Below are 11,449 nucleotides of genomic sequence, written 5' to 3' on the forward strand. Positions count from 1 at the left end.
TGCAAGGTCTAGCCGACTAGATGCTTAAAAGTACAAAACTCACTAGGCCCAGAGCCTACGGCCACACCACACTGAATGTGCCTGATCTCGTCTGATCTCAGAAGCTAAGCAGTGTCGGGCCTAGTTAGTACCTGGATGGAAGACCGCCTGGGAATACCAGGTGCTGTAGGCTTTTTTGTACTCCAAGTTCAGGAAGTGAGCCATTTCTCAATTGCCTTTCAAAACTGCAAGGTCTAGCCGACTAGATGCTTAAAAGTACAAAACTCACAAGAACCAGAGCCTACGGCCACACCACACTGAATGCGCCCGATCTCGTCTGATCTCGGAAGCTAAGCAGTGTCGGGCCTCGTTAGTACCTGGATGGGAGACCGCCTGGGAATACCAGGTGCTGTAGGCTTTTTTGTGCTCCAAGTTCAGGAAGTGAGCCATTTCTCAATTGCCTTTCAAAATTGCAAGGTCTAGCTGACTAGATGCTTAAAAGTACAAAACTCACTAGGCCCAGAGCCTACGGCCACACCACACTGATTGCGCCCGATCTCGTCTGATCTCGGAAGCTAAGCAGTGTCGGGCCTCGTTAGTACCTGGATGGGAGACCGCCTGGGAATACCAGGTGCTGTAGGCTTTTTTGTGCTCCAAGTTCAGGAAGTGAGCCATTTCTCAATTGCCTTTCAAAACTGCAAGGTCTAGCTGACTAGATGCTTAAAAGTACAAAACTCACTAGGCCCAGAGCCTACGGCCACACCACACTGATTGCGCCCGATCTCGTCTGATCTCGGAAGCTAAGCAGTGTCGGGCCTAGTTAGTACCTGGATGGGAGACCACCTGGGAATACCAGGTGCTGTAGGCTTTTTTGTGCTCCAAGTTCAGGAAGTGAGCCATTTCACAATTGCCTTTCAAAACTGCAAGGTCTAGCCGACTAGATGCTTAAAAGTACAAAACTCACTAGGCCCAGAGCCTACGGCCACACCACACTGAAGGTGCCCGATCTCGGAAGCTAAGCAGGGTCAGGCCTAGTTAGTACCTGGATGGGAGACTGCCTGGGAATACCAGGTGCTGTAGGCTTTTTTGTGCTCCAAGTTCAGGAAGTGAGCCATTTCACAATTGCCTTTCAAAACTGCAAGGTCTAGCCGACTAGATGCTTAAAAGTACAAAACTCACTAGGCCCAGAGCCTACGGCCACACCACACTGAATGTGCCCGATCTCGGAAGCTAAGCAGGGTCAGGCCTAGTTAGTACCTGGATGGGAGACTGCCTGGGAATACCAGGTGCTGTAGGCTTTTTTGTGCTCCATGATTAGTAATTGCGCAACTTCTCAATTATTTTTCAAATTTGGTATGTTTCCAAAATAATTGTATCCCGTTTTATAGCGGAAATGTTGGACAACATCATGAGGGCTGGAGCTACCTTTTTACATAGAATTAGCATACAGGTAGTGTGTTCATGGGTAATAAATCGACTTTCACATGTAATGCAGTACAGAGAATATTGAGTCCTTCAAGAGGCATGAAAGAAAACCATTATTGTGTTGATTGTTCTCTCCACCTCCCTGCAACAGACACAGGATGGATGAATTAAAGTTATCCTACCAGACATAGGAGTCCTGAATGGGCCCACCAGTCTTATATATCTCGCCTGATCGAGCCTGATCGAGCGCTGATCGAGCGATGAGCGTGGTATCATGTTGCAAGTGGCTGCATGGCTTAGCTTACTAAATGCAAATGCATAAGAGTAATATTCTTAGCATTCCTAGAGCCTACGGCCACACCACACTGAATGCACCCGATCTCGACTGATCTCGGAAGTTAAGCAGTGTCAGGCCTAGTTAGTACCTGGATGGGAGACCGCCTGGGAATACCAGGTGCTGTAGGCTTTTTTGTGCTCCAAGTTCAGGAAGTGAGCCCTTTCTCAATTGCCTTTTAAAACTGCAAGGTCTAGCCGACTAGATGCTTAAAAGTACAAAACTCACTAGGCCCAGAGCCTACGGCCACACCACACTGAATGTGCCTGATCTCGTCTGATCTCAGAAGCTAAGCAGTGTCGGGCCTAGTTAGTACCTGGATGGAAGACCGCCTGGGAATACCAGGTGCTGTAGGCTTTTTTGTACTCCAAGTTCAGGAAGTGAGCCATTTCTCAATTGCCTTTCAAAACTGCAAGGTCTAGCCGACTAGATGCTTAAAAGTACAAAACTCACAAGAACCAGAGCCTACGGCCACACCACACTGAATGCGCCCGATCTCGTCTGATCTCGGAAGCTAAGCAGTGTCGGGCCTCGTTAGTACCTGGATGGGAGACCGCCTGGGAATACCAGGTGCTGTAGGCTTTTTTGTGCTCCAAGTTCAGGAAGTGAGCCATTTCTCAATTGCCTTTCAAAACTGCAAGGTCTAGCTGACTAGATGCTTAAAAGTACAAAACTCACTAGGCCCAGAGCCTACGGCCACACCACACTGATTGCGCCCGATCTCGTCTGATCTCGGAAGCTAAGCAGTGTCGGGCCTAGTTAGTACCTGGATGGGAGACCACCTGGGAATACCAGGTGCTGTAGGCTTTTTTGTGCTCCAAGTTCAGGAAGTGAGCCATTTCACAATTGCCTTTCAAAACTGCAAGGTCTAGCCGACTAGATGCTTAAAAGTACAAAACTCACTAGGCCCAGAGCCTACGGCCACACCACACTGAATGTGCCCGATCTCGGAAGCTAAGCAGGGTCAGGCCTAGTTAGTACCTGGATGGGAGACTGCCTGGGAATACCAGGTGCTGTAGGCTTTTTTGTGCTCCATGATTAGTAATTGCGCAACTTCTCAATTATTTTTCAAATTTGGTATGTTTCCAAAATAATTGTATCCCGTTTTATAGCGGAAATGTTGGACAACATCATGAGGGCTGGAGCTACCTTTTTACATAGAATTAGCATACAGGTAGTGTGTTCATGGGTAATAAATCGACTTTCACATGTAATGCAGTACAGAGAATATTGAGTCCTTCAAGAGGCATGAAAGAAAACCATTATTGTGTTGATTGTTCTCTCCACCTCCCTGCAACAGACACAGGATGGATGAATTAAAGTTATCCTACCAGACATAGGAGTCCTGAATGGGCCCACCAGTCTTATATATCTCGCCTGATCGAGCCTGATCGAGCGATGAGCGTGGTATCATGTTGCAAGTGGCTGCATGGCTTAGCTTACTAAATGCAAATGCATAAGAGTAATATTCTTAGCATTCCTAGAGCCTACGGCCACACCACACTGAATGCACCCGATCTCGTCTGATCTCGGAAGTTAAGCAGTGTCAGGCCTAGTTAGTACCTGGATGGGAGACCGCCTGGGAATACCAGGTGCTGTAGGCTTTTTTGTGCTCCAAGTTCAGGAAGTGAGCCCTTTCTCAATTGCCTTTTAAAACTGCAAGGTCTAGCCGACTAGATGCTTAAAAGTACAACACTCACTAGGCCCAGAGCCTACGGCCACACCACACTGAATGCGCCTGATCTCGTCTGATCTCAGAAGTTAAGCAGTGTTGGGCCTAGTTAGTACCTGGATGGGAGACCGCCTGGGAATACCAGGTGCTGTAGGCTTTTTTGTACTCCAAGTTCAGGAAGTGAGCCATTTCTCAATTGCCTTTCAAAACTGCAAGGTCTAGCCGACTAGATGCTTAAAAGTACAAAACTCACTAGGCCCAGAGCCTACGGCCACACCACACTGAATGCGCCCGATCTCGTCTGATCTCAGAAGCTAAGCAGTGTCGGGCCTAGTTAGTACCTGGATGGGAGACCACCTGGGAATACCAGGTGCTGTAGGCTTTTTTGTGCTCCAAGTTCAGGAAGTGAGCCATTTCACAATTGCCTTTCAAAACTGCAAGGTCTAGCCGACTAGATGCTTAAAAGTACAAACTCACTAGGCCCAGAGCCTACGGCCACACCACACTGAATGCGCCCGATCTCGGAAGCTAAGCAGGGTCGGGCCTAGTTAGTACCTGGATGGGAGACTGCCTGGGAATACCAGGTGCTGTAGGCTTTTTTTGTGCTCCATGATTAGTAATTGCGCAACTTCTCAATTATTTTTCAAATTTGGTATGTTTCCAAAATAATTGTATCCCGTTTTATAGCGGAAATGTTGGACAACATCATGAGGGCTGGAGCTACCTTTTTACATTGAATTAGCATACAGGTAGTGTGTTCATGGGTAATAAATCGACTTTCACATGTAATGCAGTACAGAGAATATTGAGTCCTTCAAGAGGCATGAAAGAAAACCATTATTGTGTTGATTGTTCTCTCCACCTCCCTGCAACAGACACAGGATGGATGAATTAAAGTTATCCTACCAGACATAGGAGTCCTGAATGGGCCCACCAGTCTTATATATCTCGCCTGATCGAGCCTGATCGAGCGATGAGCGTGGTATCATGTTGCAAGTGGCTGCATGGCTTAGCTTACTAAATGCAAATGCATAAGAGTAATATTCTTAGCATTCCTAGAGCCTACGGCCACACCACACTGAATGCACCCGATCTCGACTGATCTCGGAAGTTAAGCAGTGTCAGGCCTAGTTAGTACCTGGATGGGCGACCGCCTGGGAATACCAGGTGCTGTAGGCTTTTTTGTGCTCCAAGTTCAGGAAGTGAGCCCTTTCTCAATTGCCTTTTAAAACTGCAAGGTCTAGCCGACTAGATGCTTAAAAGTACAAAACTCACTAGGCCCAGAGCCTACGGCCACACCACACTGAATGTGCCTGATCTCGTCTGATCTCAGAAGCTAAGCAGTGTCGGGCCTAGTTAGTACCTGGATGGAAGACCGCCTGGGAATACCAGGTGCTGTAGGCTTTTTTGTACTCCAAGTTCAGGAAGTGAGCCATTTCTCAATTGCCTTTCAAAACTGCAAGGTCTAGCCGACTAGATGCTTAAAAGTACAAAACTCACAAGAACCAGAGCCTACGGCCACACCACACTGAATGCGCCCAATCTCGTCTGATCTCGGAAGCTAAGCAGTGTCGGGCCTCGTTAGTACCTGGATGGGAGACCGCCTGGGAATACCAGGTGCTGTAGGCTTTTTTGTGCTCCAAGTTCAGGAAGTGAGCCATTTCTCAATTGCCTTTTAAAACTGCAAGGTCTAGCTGACTAGATGCTTAAAAGTACAAAACTCACTAGGCCCAGAGCCTACGGCCACACCACACTGATTGCGCCTGATCTTGTCTGATCTCGGAAGCTAAGCAGTGTCCGGCCTAGTTAGTACCTGGATGGGAGACCACCTGGGAATACCAGGTGCTGTAGGATTTTTTGTGCTCCAAGTTCAGGAAGTGAGCCATTTCACAATTGCCTTTCAAAACTGCAAGGTCTAGCCGACTAGATGCTTAAAAGTACAAAACTCACTAGGCCCAGAGCCTACGGCCACACCACACTGAATGTGCCCGATCTCGGAAGCTAAGCAGGGTCAGGCCTAGTTAGTACCTGGATGGGAGACTGCCTGGGAATACCAGGTGCTGTAGGCTTTTTTGTGCTCCATGATTAGTAATTGCGCAACTTCTCAATTATTTTTCAAATTTGGTATGTTTCCAAAATAATTGTATCCCGTTTTATAGCGGAAATGTTGGACAACATCATGAGGGCTGGAGCTACCTTTTTACATAGAATTAGCATACAGGTAGTGTGTTCATGGGTAATAAATCGACTTTCACATGTAATGCAGTACAGAGAATATTGAGTCCTTCAAGAGGCATGAAAGAAAACCATTATTGTGTTGATTGTTCTCTCCACCTCCCTGCAACAGACACAGGATGGATGAATTAAAGTTATCCTACCAGACATAGGAGTCCTGAATGGGCCCACCAGTCTTATATATCTCGCCTGATCGAGCCTGATCGAGCGATGAGCGTGGTATCATGTTGCAAGTGGCTGCATGGCTTAGCTTACTAAATGCAAATGCATAAGAGTAATATTCTTAGCATTCCTAGAGCCTACGGCCACACCACACTGAATGCACCCGATCTCGTCTGATCTCGGAAGTTAAGCAGTGTCAGGCCTAGTTAGTACCTGGATGGGAGACCGCCTGGGAATACCAGGTGCTGTAGGCTTTTTTGTGCTCCAAGTTCAGGAAGTGAGCCCTTTCTCAATTGCCTTTTAAAACTGCAAGGTCTAGCCGACTAGATGCTTAAAAGTACAAAACTCACTAGGCCCAGAGCCTACGGCCACACCACACTGAATGTGCCTGATCTCGTCTGATCTCAGAAGCTAAGCAGTGTCGGGCCTAGTTAGTACCTGGATGGAAGACCGCCTGGGAATACCAGGTGCTGTAGGCTTTTTTGTACTCCAAGTTCAGGAAGTGAGCCATTTCTCAATTGCCTTTCAAAACTGCAAGGTCTAGCCGACTAGATGCTTAAAAGTACAAAACTCACAAGAACCAGAGCCTACGGCCACACCACACTGAATGCGCCCGATCTCGTCTGATCTCGGAAGCTAAGCAGTGTCGGGCCTCGTTAGTACCTGGATGGGAGACCGCCTGGGAATACCAGGTGCTGTAGGCTTTTTTGTGCTCCAAGTTCAGGAAGTGAGCCATTTCTCAATTGCCTTTCAAAACTGCAAGGTCTAGCTGACTAGATGCTTAAAAGTACAAAACTCACTAGGCCCAGAGCCTACGGCCACACCACACTGATTGCGCCCGATCTCGTCTGATCTCGGAAGCTAAGCAGTGTCGGGCCTAGTTAGTACCTGGATGGGAGACCACCTGGGAATACCAGGTGCTGTAGGCTTTTTTGTGCTCCAAGTTCAGGAAGTGAGCCATTTCACAATTGCCTTTCAAAACTGCAAGGTCTAGCCGACTAGATGCTTAAAAGTACAAAACTCACTAGGCCCAGAGCCTACGGCCACACCACACTGAATGTGCCCGATCTCGGAAGCTAAGCAGGGTCAGGCCTAGTTAGTACCTGGATGGGAGACTGCCTGGGAATACCAGGTGCTGTAGGCTTTTTTGTGCTCCATGATTAGTAATTGCGCAACTTCTCAATTATTTTTCAAATTTGGTATGTTTCCAAAATAATTGTATCCCGTTTTATAGCGGAAATGTTGGACAACATCATGAGGGCTGGAGCTACCTTTTTACATAGAATTAGCATACAGGTAGTGTGTTCATGGGTAATAAATCGACTTTCACATGTAATGCAGTACAGAGAATATTGAGTCCTTCAAGAGGCATGAAAGAAAACCATTATTGTGTTGATTGTTCTCTCCACCTCCCTGCAACAGACACAGGATGGATGAATTAAAGTTATCCTACCAGACATAGGAGTCCTGAATGGGCCCACCAGTCTTATATATCTCGCCTGATCGAGCCTGATCGAGCGATGAGCGTGGTATCATGTTGCAAGTGGCTGCATGGCTTAGCTTACTAAATGCAAATGCATAAGAGTAATATTCTTAGCATTCCTAGAGCCTACGGCCACACCACACTGAATGCACCCGATCTCGTCTGATCTCGGAAGTTAAGCAGTGTCAGGCCTAGTTAGTACCTGGATGGGAGACCGCCTGGGAATACCAGGTGCTGTAGGCTTTTTTGTGCTCCAAGTTCAGGAAGTGAGCCCTTTCTCAATTGCCTTTTAAAACTGCAAGGTCTAGCCGACTAGATGCTTAAAAGTACAACACTCACTAGGCCCAGAGCCTACGGCCACACCACACTGAATGCGCCTGATCTCGTCTGATCTCAGAAGTTAAGCAGTGTTGGGCCTAGTTAGTACCTGGATGGGAGACCGCCTGGGAATACCAGGTGCTGTAGGCTTTTTTGTACTCCAAGTTCAGGAAGTGAGCCATTTCTCAATTGCCTTTCAAAACTGCAAGGTCTAGCCGACTAGATGCTTAAAAGTACAAAACTCACTAGGCCCAGAGCCTACGGCCACACCACACTGAATGCGCCCGATCTCGTCTGATCTCAGAAGCTAAGCAGTGTCGGGCCTAGTTAGTACCTGGATGGGAGACCACCTGGGAATACCAGGTGCTGTAGGCTTTTTTGTGCTCCAAGTTCAGGAAGTGAGCCATTTCACAATTGCCTTTCAAAACTGCAAGGTCTAGCCGACTAGATGCTTAAAAGTACAAACTCACTAGGCCCAGAGCCTACGGCCACACCACACTGAATGCGCCCGATCTCGGAAGCTAAGCAGGGTCGGGCCTAGTTAGTACCTGGATGGGAGACTGCCTGGGAATACCAGGTGCTGTAGGCTTTTTTTGTGCTCCATGATTAGTAATTGCGCAACTTCTCAATTATTTTTCAAATTTGGTATGTTTCCAAAATAATTGTATCCCGTTTTATAGCGGAAATGTTGGACAACATCATGAGGGCTGGAGCTACCTTTTTACATTGAATTAGCATACAGGTAGTGTGTTCATGGGTAATAAATCGACTTTCACATGTAATGCAGTACAGAGAATATTGAGTCCTTCAAGAGGCATGAAAGAAAACCATTATTGTGTTGATTGTTCTCTCCACCTCCCTGCAACAGACACAGGATGGATGAATTAAAGTTATCCTACCAGACATAGGAGTCCTGAATGGGCCCACCAGTCTTATATATCTCGCCTGATCGAGCCTGATCGAGCGATGAGCGTGGTATCATGTTGCAAGTGGCTGCATGGCTTAGCTTACTAAATGCAAATGCATAAGAGTAATATTCTTAGCATTCCTAGAGCCTACGGCCACACCACACTGAATGCACCCGATCTCGACTGATCTCGGAAGTTAAGCAGTGTCAGGCCTAGTTAGTACCTGGATGGGCGACCGCCTGGGAATACCAGGTGCTGTAGGCTTTTTTGTGCTCCAAGTTCAGGAAGTGAGCCCTTTCTCAATTGCCTTTTAAAACTGCAAGGTCTAGCCGACTAGATGCTTAAAAGTACAAAACTCACTAGGCCCAGAGCCTACGGCCACACCACACTGAATGTGCCTGATCTCGTCTGATCTCAGAAGCTAAGCAGTGTCGGGCCTAGTTAGTACCTGGATGGAAGACCGCCTGGGAATACCAGGTGCTGTAGGCTTTTTTGTACTCCAAGTTCAGGAAGTGAGCCATTTCTCAATTGCCTTTCAAAACTGCAAGGTCTAGCCGACTAGATGCTTAAAAGTACAAAACTCACAAGAACCAGAGCCTACGGCCACACCACACTGAATGCGCCCGATCTCGTCTGATCTCGGAAGCTAAGCAGTGTCGGGCCTCGTTAGTACCTGGATGGGAGACCGCCTGGGAATACCAGGTGCTGTAGGCTTTTTTGTGCTCCAAGTTCAGGAAGTGAGCCATTTCTCAATTGCCTTTTAAAACTGCAAGGTCTAGCTGACTAGATGCTTAAAAGTACAAAACTCACTAGGCCCAGAGCCTACGGCCACACCACACTGATTGCGCCTGATCTTGTCTGATCTCGGAAGCTAAGCAGTGTCCGGCCTAGTTAGTACCTGGATGGGAGACCACCTGGGAATACCAGGTGCTGTAGGATTTTTTGTGCTCCAAGTTCAGGAAGTGAGCCATTTCACAATTGCCTTTCAAAACTGCAAGGTCTAGCCGACTAGATGCTTAAAAGTACAAAACTCACTAGGCCCAGAGCCTACGGCCACACCACACTGAATGTGCCCGATCTCGGAAGCTAAGCAGGGTCAGGCCTAGTTAGTACCTGGATGGGAGACTGCCTGGGAATACCAGGTGCTGTAGGCTTTTTTGTGCTCCATGATTAGTAATTGCGCAACTTCTCAATTATTTTTCAAATTTGGTATGTTTCCAAAATAATTGTATCCCGTTTTATAGCGGAAATGTTGGACAACATCATGAGGGCTGGAGCTACCTTTTTACATAGAATTAGCATACAGGTAGTGTGTTCATGGGTAATAAATCGACTTTCACATGTAATGCAGTACAGAGAATATTGAGTCCTTCAAGAGGCATGAAAGAAAACCATTATTGTGTTGATTGTTCTCTCCACCTCCCTGCAACAGACACAGGATGGATGAATTAAAGTTATCCTACCAGACATAGGAGTCCTGAATGGGCCCACCAGTCTTATATATCTCGCCTGATCGAGCCTGATCGAGCGATGAGCGTGGTATCATGTTGCAAGTGGCTGCATGGCTTAGCTTACTAAATGCAAATGCATAAGAGTAATATTCTTAGCATTCCTAGAGCCTACGGCCACACCACACTGAATGCACCCGATCTCGTCTGATCTCGGAAGTTAAGCAGTGTCAGGCCTAGTTAGTACCTGGATGGGAGACCGCCTGGGAATACCAGGTGCTGTAGGCTTTTTTGTGCTCCAAGTTCAGGAAGTGAGCCCTTTCTCAATTGCCTTTTAAAACTGCAAGGTCTAGCCGACTAGATGCTTAAAAGTACAACACTCACTAGGCCCAGAGCCTACGGCCACACCACACTGAATGCGCCTGATCTCGTCTGATCTCAGAAGCTAAGCAGTGTCGGGCCTAGTTAGTACCTGGATGGGAGACCGCCTGGGAATACCAGGTGCTGTAGGCTTTTTTGTACTCCAAGTTCAGGAAGTGAGCCATTTCTCAATTGCCTTTCAAAACTGCAAGGTCTAGCCGACTAGATGCTTAAAAGTACAAAACTCACTAGGCCCAGAGCCTACGGCCACACCACACTGAATGCGCCCGATCTCGTCTGATCTCGGAAGCTAAGCAGTGTCGGGCCTAGTTAGTACCTGGATGGGAGACCACCTGGGAATACCAGGTGCTGTAGGCTTTTTTGTGCTCCAAGTTCAGGAAGTGAGCCATTTCACAATTGCCTTTCAAAACTGCAAGGTCTAGCCGACTAGATGCTTAAAAGTACAAACTCACTAGGCCCAGAGCCTACGGCCACACCACACTGAATGCGCCCGATTTCGGAAGCTAAGCAGGGTCGGGCCTAGTTAGTACCTGGATGGGAGACTGCCTGGGAATACCAGGTGCTGTAGGCTTTTTTTGTGCTCCATGATTAGTAATTGCGCAACTTCTCAATTATTTTTCAAATTTGGTATGTTTCCAAAATAATTGTATCCCGTTTTATAGCGGAAATGTTGGACAACATCATGAGGGCTGGAGCTACCTTTTTACATAGAATTAGCATACAGGTAGTGTGTTCATGGGTAATAAATCAACTTTCACATGTAATGCAGTACAGAGAATATTGAGTCCTTCAAGAGGCATGAAAGAAAACCATTATTGTGTTGATTGTTCTCTCCACCTCCCTGCAACAGACACAGGATGGATGAATTAAAGTTATCCTACCAGACATAGGAGTCCTGAATGGGCCCACCAGTCTTATATATCTCGCCTGATCGAGCCTGATCGAGCGATGAGCGTGGTATCATGTTGCAAGTGGCTGCATGGCTTAGCTTACTAAATGCAAATGCATAAGAGTAATATTCTTAGCATTCCTAGAGCCTACGGCCACACCACACTGAATGCACCCGATCTCGACTGATCTCGGAAGTTAAGCAGTGTCAGGCCT

The 11,449-nt window shown here is 47.2% G+C and overlaps 28 non-coding genes and 11 pseudogenes across 28 annotated transcripts in view; all 39 read left to right on the top strand.

Annotated features, from left to right (window-relative positions):
• Positions 1-53: 53 nt before the first annotated feature.
• Positions 54-172, top strand: LOC138539515 (5S ribosomal RNA). Its single transcript, XR_011287580.1, has one exon. It is a non-coding gene; the product is annotated as a 5S ribosomal RNA (ribosomal RNA).
• Positions 173-278: 106 nt separating this feature from the next.
• On the top strand, positions 279-397 carry LOC138549810 (5S ribosomal RNA). The gene has a single exon (XR_011293581.1). It is a non-coding gene; the product is annotated as a 5S ribosomal RNA (ribosomal RNA).
• A 106-nt stretch (positions 398-503) lies between these two features.
• Positions 504-622, top strand: LOC138536883 (5S ribosomal RNA). The gene has a single exon (XR_011285041.1). It is a non-coding gene; the product is annotated as a 5S ribosomal RNA (ribosomal RNA).
• A 106-nt stretch (positions 623-728) lies between these two features.
• LOC138547542 (5S ribosomal RNA) lies at positions 729-847 on the top strand. Its single transcript, XR_011291378.1, has one exon. It is a non-coding gene; the product is annotated as a 5S ribosomal RNA (ribosomal RNA).
• Positions 848-953: 106 nt separating this feature from the next.
• Positions 954-1,062, top strand: LOC138546789 (5S ribosomal RNA; annotated as a pseudogene).
• A 106-nt stretch (positions 1,063-1,168) lies between these two features.
• LOC138546001 (5S ribosomal RNA) lies at positions 1,169-1,277 on the top strand (annotated as a pseudogene).
• A 474-nt stretch (positions 1,278-1,751) lies between these two features.
• On the top strand, positions 1,752-1,870 carry LOC138538285 (5S ribosomal RNA). The gene has a single exon (XR_011286391.1). It is a non-coding gene; the product is annotated as a 5S ribosomal RNA (ribosomal RNA).
• A 106-nt stretch (positions 1,871-1,976) lies between these two features.
• On the top strand, positions 1,977-2,095 carry LOC138539516 (5S ribosomal RNA). The gene has a single exon (XR_011287581.1). It is a non-coding gene; the product is annotated as a 5S ribosomal RNA (ribosomal RNA).
• A 106-nt stretch (positions 2,096-2,201) lies between these two features.
• LOC138549811 (5S ribosomal RNA) lies at positions 2,202-2,320 on the top strand. The gene has a single exon (XR_011293582.1). It is a non-coding gene; the product is annotated as a 5S ribosomal RNA (ribosomal RNA).
• A 106-nt stretch (positions 2,321-2,426) lies between these two features.
• LOC138547544 (5S ribosomal RNA) lies at positions 2,427-2,545 on the top strand. The gene has a single exon (XR_011291380.1). It is a non-coding gene; the product is annotated as a 5S ribosomal RNA (ribosomal RNA).
• Positions 2,546-2,651: 106 nt separating this feature from the next.
• Positions 2,652-2,760, top strand: LOC138546002 (5S ribosomal RNA; annotated as a pseudogene).
• Positions 2,761-3,223: 463 nt separating this feature from the next.
• Positions 3,224-3,342, top strand: LOC138548760 (5S ribosomal RNA). The gene has a single exon (XR_011292555.1). It is a non-coding gene; the product is annotated as a 5S ribosomal RNA (ribosomal RNA).
• Positions 3,343-3,448: 106 nt separating this feature from the next.
• On the top strand, positions 3,449-3,567 carry LOC138548246 (5S ribosomal RNA). Its single transcript, XR_011292055.1, has one exon. It is a non-coding gene; the product is annotated as a 5S ribosomal RNA (ribosomal RNA).
• A 106-nt stretch (positions 3,568-3,673) lies between these two features.
• On the top strand, positions 3,674-3,792 carry LOC138537167 (5S ribosomal RNA). Its single transcript, XR_011285312.1, has one exon. It is a non-coding gene; the product is annotated as a 5S ribosomal RNA (ribosomal RNA).
• A 105-nt stretch (positions 3,793-3,897) lies between these two features.
• On the top strand, positions 3,898-4,006 carry LOC138543310 (5S ribosomal RNA; annotated as a pseudogene).
• Positions 4,007-4,470: 464 nt separating this feature from the next.
• Positions 4,471-4,589, top strand: LOC138540601 (5S ribosomal RNA). The gene has a single exon (XR_011288643.1). It is a non-coding gene; the product is annotated as a 5S ribosomal RNA (ribosomal RNA).
• A 106-nt stretch (positions 4,590-4,695) lies between these two features.
• LOC138539518 (5S ribosomal RNA) lies at positions 4,696-4,814 on the top strand. The gene has a single exon (XR_011287583.1). It is a non-coding gene; the product is annotated as a 5S ribosomal RNA (ribosomal RNA).
• A 106-nt stretch (positions 4,815-4,920) lies between these two features.
• On the top strand, positions 4,921-5,039 carry LOC138541588 (5S ribosomal RNA). The gene has a single exon (XR_011289590.1). It is a non-coding gene; the product is annotated as a 5S ribosomal RNA (ribosomal RNA).
• Positions 5,040-5,145: 106 nt separating this feature from the next.
• On the top strand, positions 5,146-5,264 carry LOC138542719 (5S ribosomal RNA; annotated as a pseudogene).
• A 106-nt stretch (positions 5,265-5,370) lies between these two features.
• Positions 5,371-5,479, top strand: LOC138546004 (5S ribosomal RNA; annotated as a pseudogene).
• A 463-nt stretch (positions 5,480-5,942) lies between these two features.
• On the top strand, positions 5,943-6,061 carry LOC138548761 (5S ribosomal RNA). Its single transcript, XR_011292556.1, has one exon. It is a non-coding gene; the product is annotated as a 5S ribosomal RNA (ribosomal RNA).
• Positions 6,062-6,167: 106 nt separating this feature from the next.
• On the top strand, positions 6,168-6,286 carry LOC138539519 (5S ribosomal RNA). Its single transcript, XR_011287584.1, has one exon. It is a non-coding gene; the product is annotated as a 5S ribosomal RNA (ribosomal RNA).
• Positions 6,287-6,392: 106 nt separating this feature from the next.
• On the top strand, positions 6,393-6,511 carry LOC138549812 (5S ribosomal RNA). The gene has a single exon (XR_011293583.1). It is a non-coding gene; the product is annotated as a 5S ribosomal RNA (ribosomal RNA).
• Positions 6,512-6,617: 106 nt separating this feature from the next.
• LOC138547545 (5S ribosomal RNA) lies at positions 6,618-6,736 on the top strand. Its single transcript, XR_011291381.1, has one exon. It is a non-coding gene; the product is annotated as a 5S ribosomal RNA (ribosomal RNA).
• Positions 6,737-6,842: 106 nt separating this feature from the next.
• Positions 6,843-6,951, top strand: LOC138546005 (5S ribosomal RNA; annotated as a pseudogene).
• A 463-nt stretch (positions 6,952-7,414) lies between these two features.
• On the top strand, positions 7,415-7,533 carry LOC138548763 (5S ribosomal RNA). Its single transcript, XR_011292557.1, has one exon. It is a non-coding gene; the product is annotated as a 5S ribosomal RNA (ribosomal RNA).
• Positions 7,534-7,639: 106 nt separating this feature from the next.
• On the top strand, positions 7,640-7,758 carry LOC138548363 (5S ribosomal RNA). Its single transcript, XR_011292168.1, has one exon. It is a non-coding gene; the product is annotated as a 5S ribosomal RNA (ribosomal RNA).
• Positions 7,759-7,864: 106 nt separating this feature from the next.
• LOC138537168 (5S ribosomal RNA) lies at positions 7,865-7,983 on the top strand. The gene has a single exon (XR_011285313.1). It is a non-coding gene; the product is annotated as a 5S ribosomal RNA (ribosomal RNA).
• Positions 7,984-8,088: 105 nt separating this feature from the next.
• LOC138543311 (5S ribosomal RNA) lies at positions 8,089-8,197 on the top strand (annotated as a pseudogene).
• Positions 8,198-8,661: 464 nt separating this feature from the next.
• On the top strand, positions 8,662-8,780 carry LOC138540602 (5S ribosomal RNA). Its single transcript, XR_011288644.1, has one exon. It is a non-coding gene; the product is annotated as a 5S ribosomal RNA (ribosomal RNA).
• A 106-nt stretch (positions 8,781-8,886) lies between these two features.
• Positions 8,887-9,005, top strand: LOC138539520 (5S ribosomal RNA). Its single transcript, XR_011287585.1, has one exon. It is a non-coding gene; the product is annotated as a 5S ribosomal RNA (ribosomal RNA).
• A 106-nt stretch (positions 9,006-9,111) lies between these two features.
• Positions 9,112-9,230, top strand: LOC138549813 (5S ribosomal RNA). The gene has a single exon (XR_011293584.1). It is a non-coding gene; the product is annotated as a 5S ribosomal RNA (ribosomal RNA).
• Positions 9,231-9,336: 106 nt separating this feature from the next.
• Positions 9,337-9,455, top strand: LOC138542720 (5S ribosomal RNA; annotated as a pseudogene).
• A 106-nt stretch (positions 9,456-9,561) lies between these two features.
• Positions 9,562-9,670, top strand: LOC138546006 (5S ribosomal RNA; annotated as a pseudogene).
• A 463-nt stretch (positions 9,671-10,133) lies between these two features.
• On the top strand, positions 10,134-10,252 carry LOC138548764 (5S ribosomal RNA). Its single transcript, XR_011292558.1, has one exon. It is a non-coding gene; the product is annotated as a 5S ribosomal RNA (ribosomal RNA).
• Positions 10,253-10,358: 106 nt separating this feature from the next.
• LOC138539607 (5S ribosomal RNA) lies at positions 10,359-10,477 on the top strand. Its single transcript, XR_011287671.1, has one exon. It is a non-coding gene; the product is annotated as a 5S ribosomal RNA (ribosomal RNA).
• Positions 10,478-10,583: 106 nt separating this feature from the next.
• LOC138547337 (5S ribosomal RNA) lies at positions 10,584-10,702 on the top strand. Its single transcript, XR_011291180.1, has one exon. It is a non-coding gene; the product is annotated as a 5S ribosomal RNA (ribosomal RNA).
• Positions 10,703-10,807: 105 nt separating this feature from the next.
• Positions 10,808-10,916, top strand: LOC138544317 (5S ribosomal RNA; annotated as a pseudogene).
• A 464-nt stretch (positions 10,917-11,380) lies between these two features.
• Positions 11,381-11,449, top strand: part of LOC138538287 (5S ribosomal RNA) — a 119-nt gene continuing 50 nt past the window's right edge. The window contains exon 1 of the ribosomal RNA XR_011286393.1: positions 11,381-11,449. This exon is cut by the window's right edge and continues 50 nt beyond it. This is a non-coding gene — a ribosomal RNA (5S ribosomal RNA).

The sequence above is a fragment of the Ambystoma mexicanum genome, unplaced genomic scaffold, assembly GCF_040938575.1.
Source record: "Ambystoma mexicanum isolate Mex_15411 unplaced genomic scaffold, UKY_AmexF1_1 Mex_scaf10, whole genome shotgun sequence".
NCBI lineage: Eukaryota > Metazoa > Chordata > Amphibia > Caudata > Ambystomatidae > Ambystoma > Ambystoma mexicanum.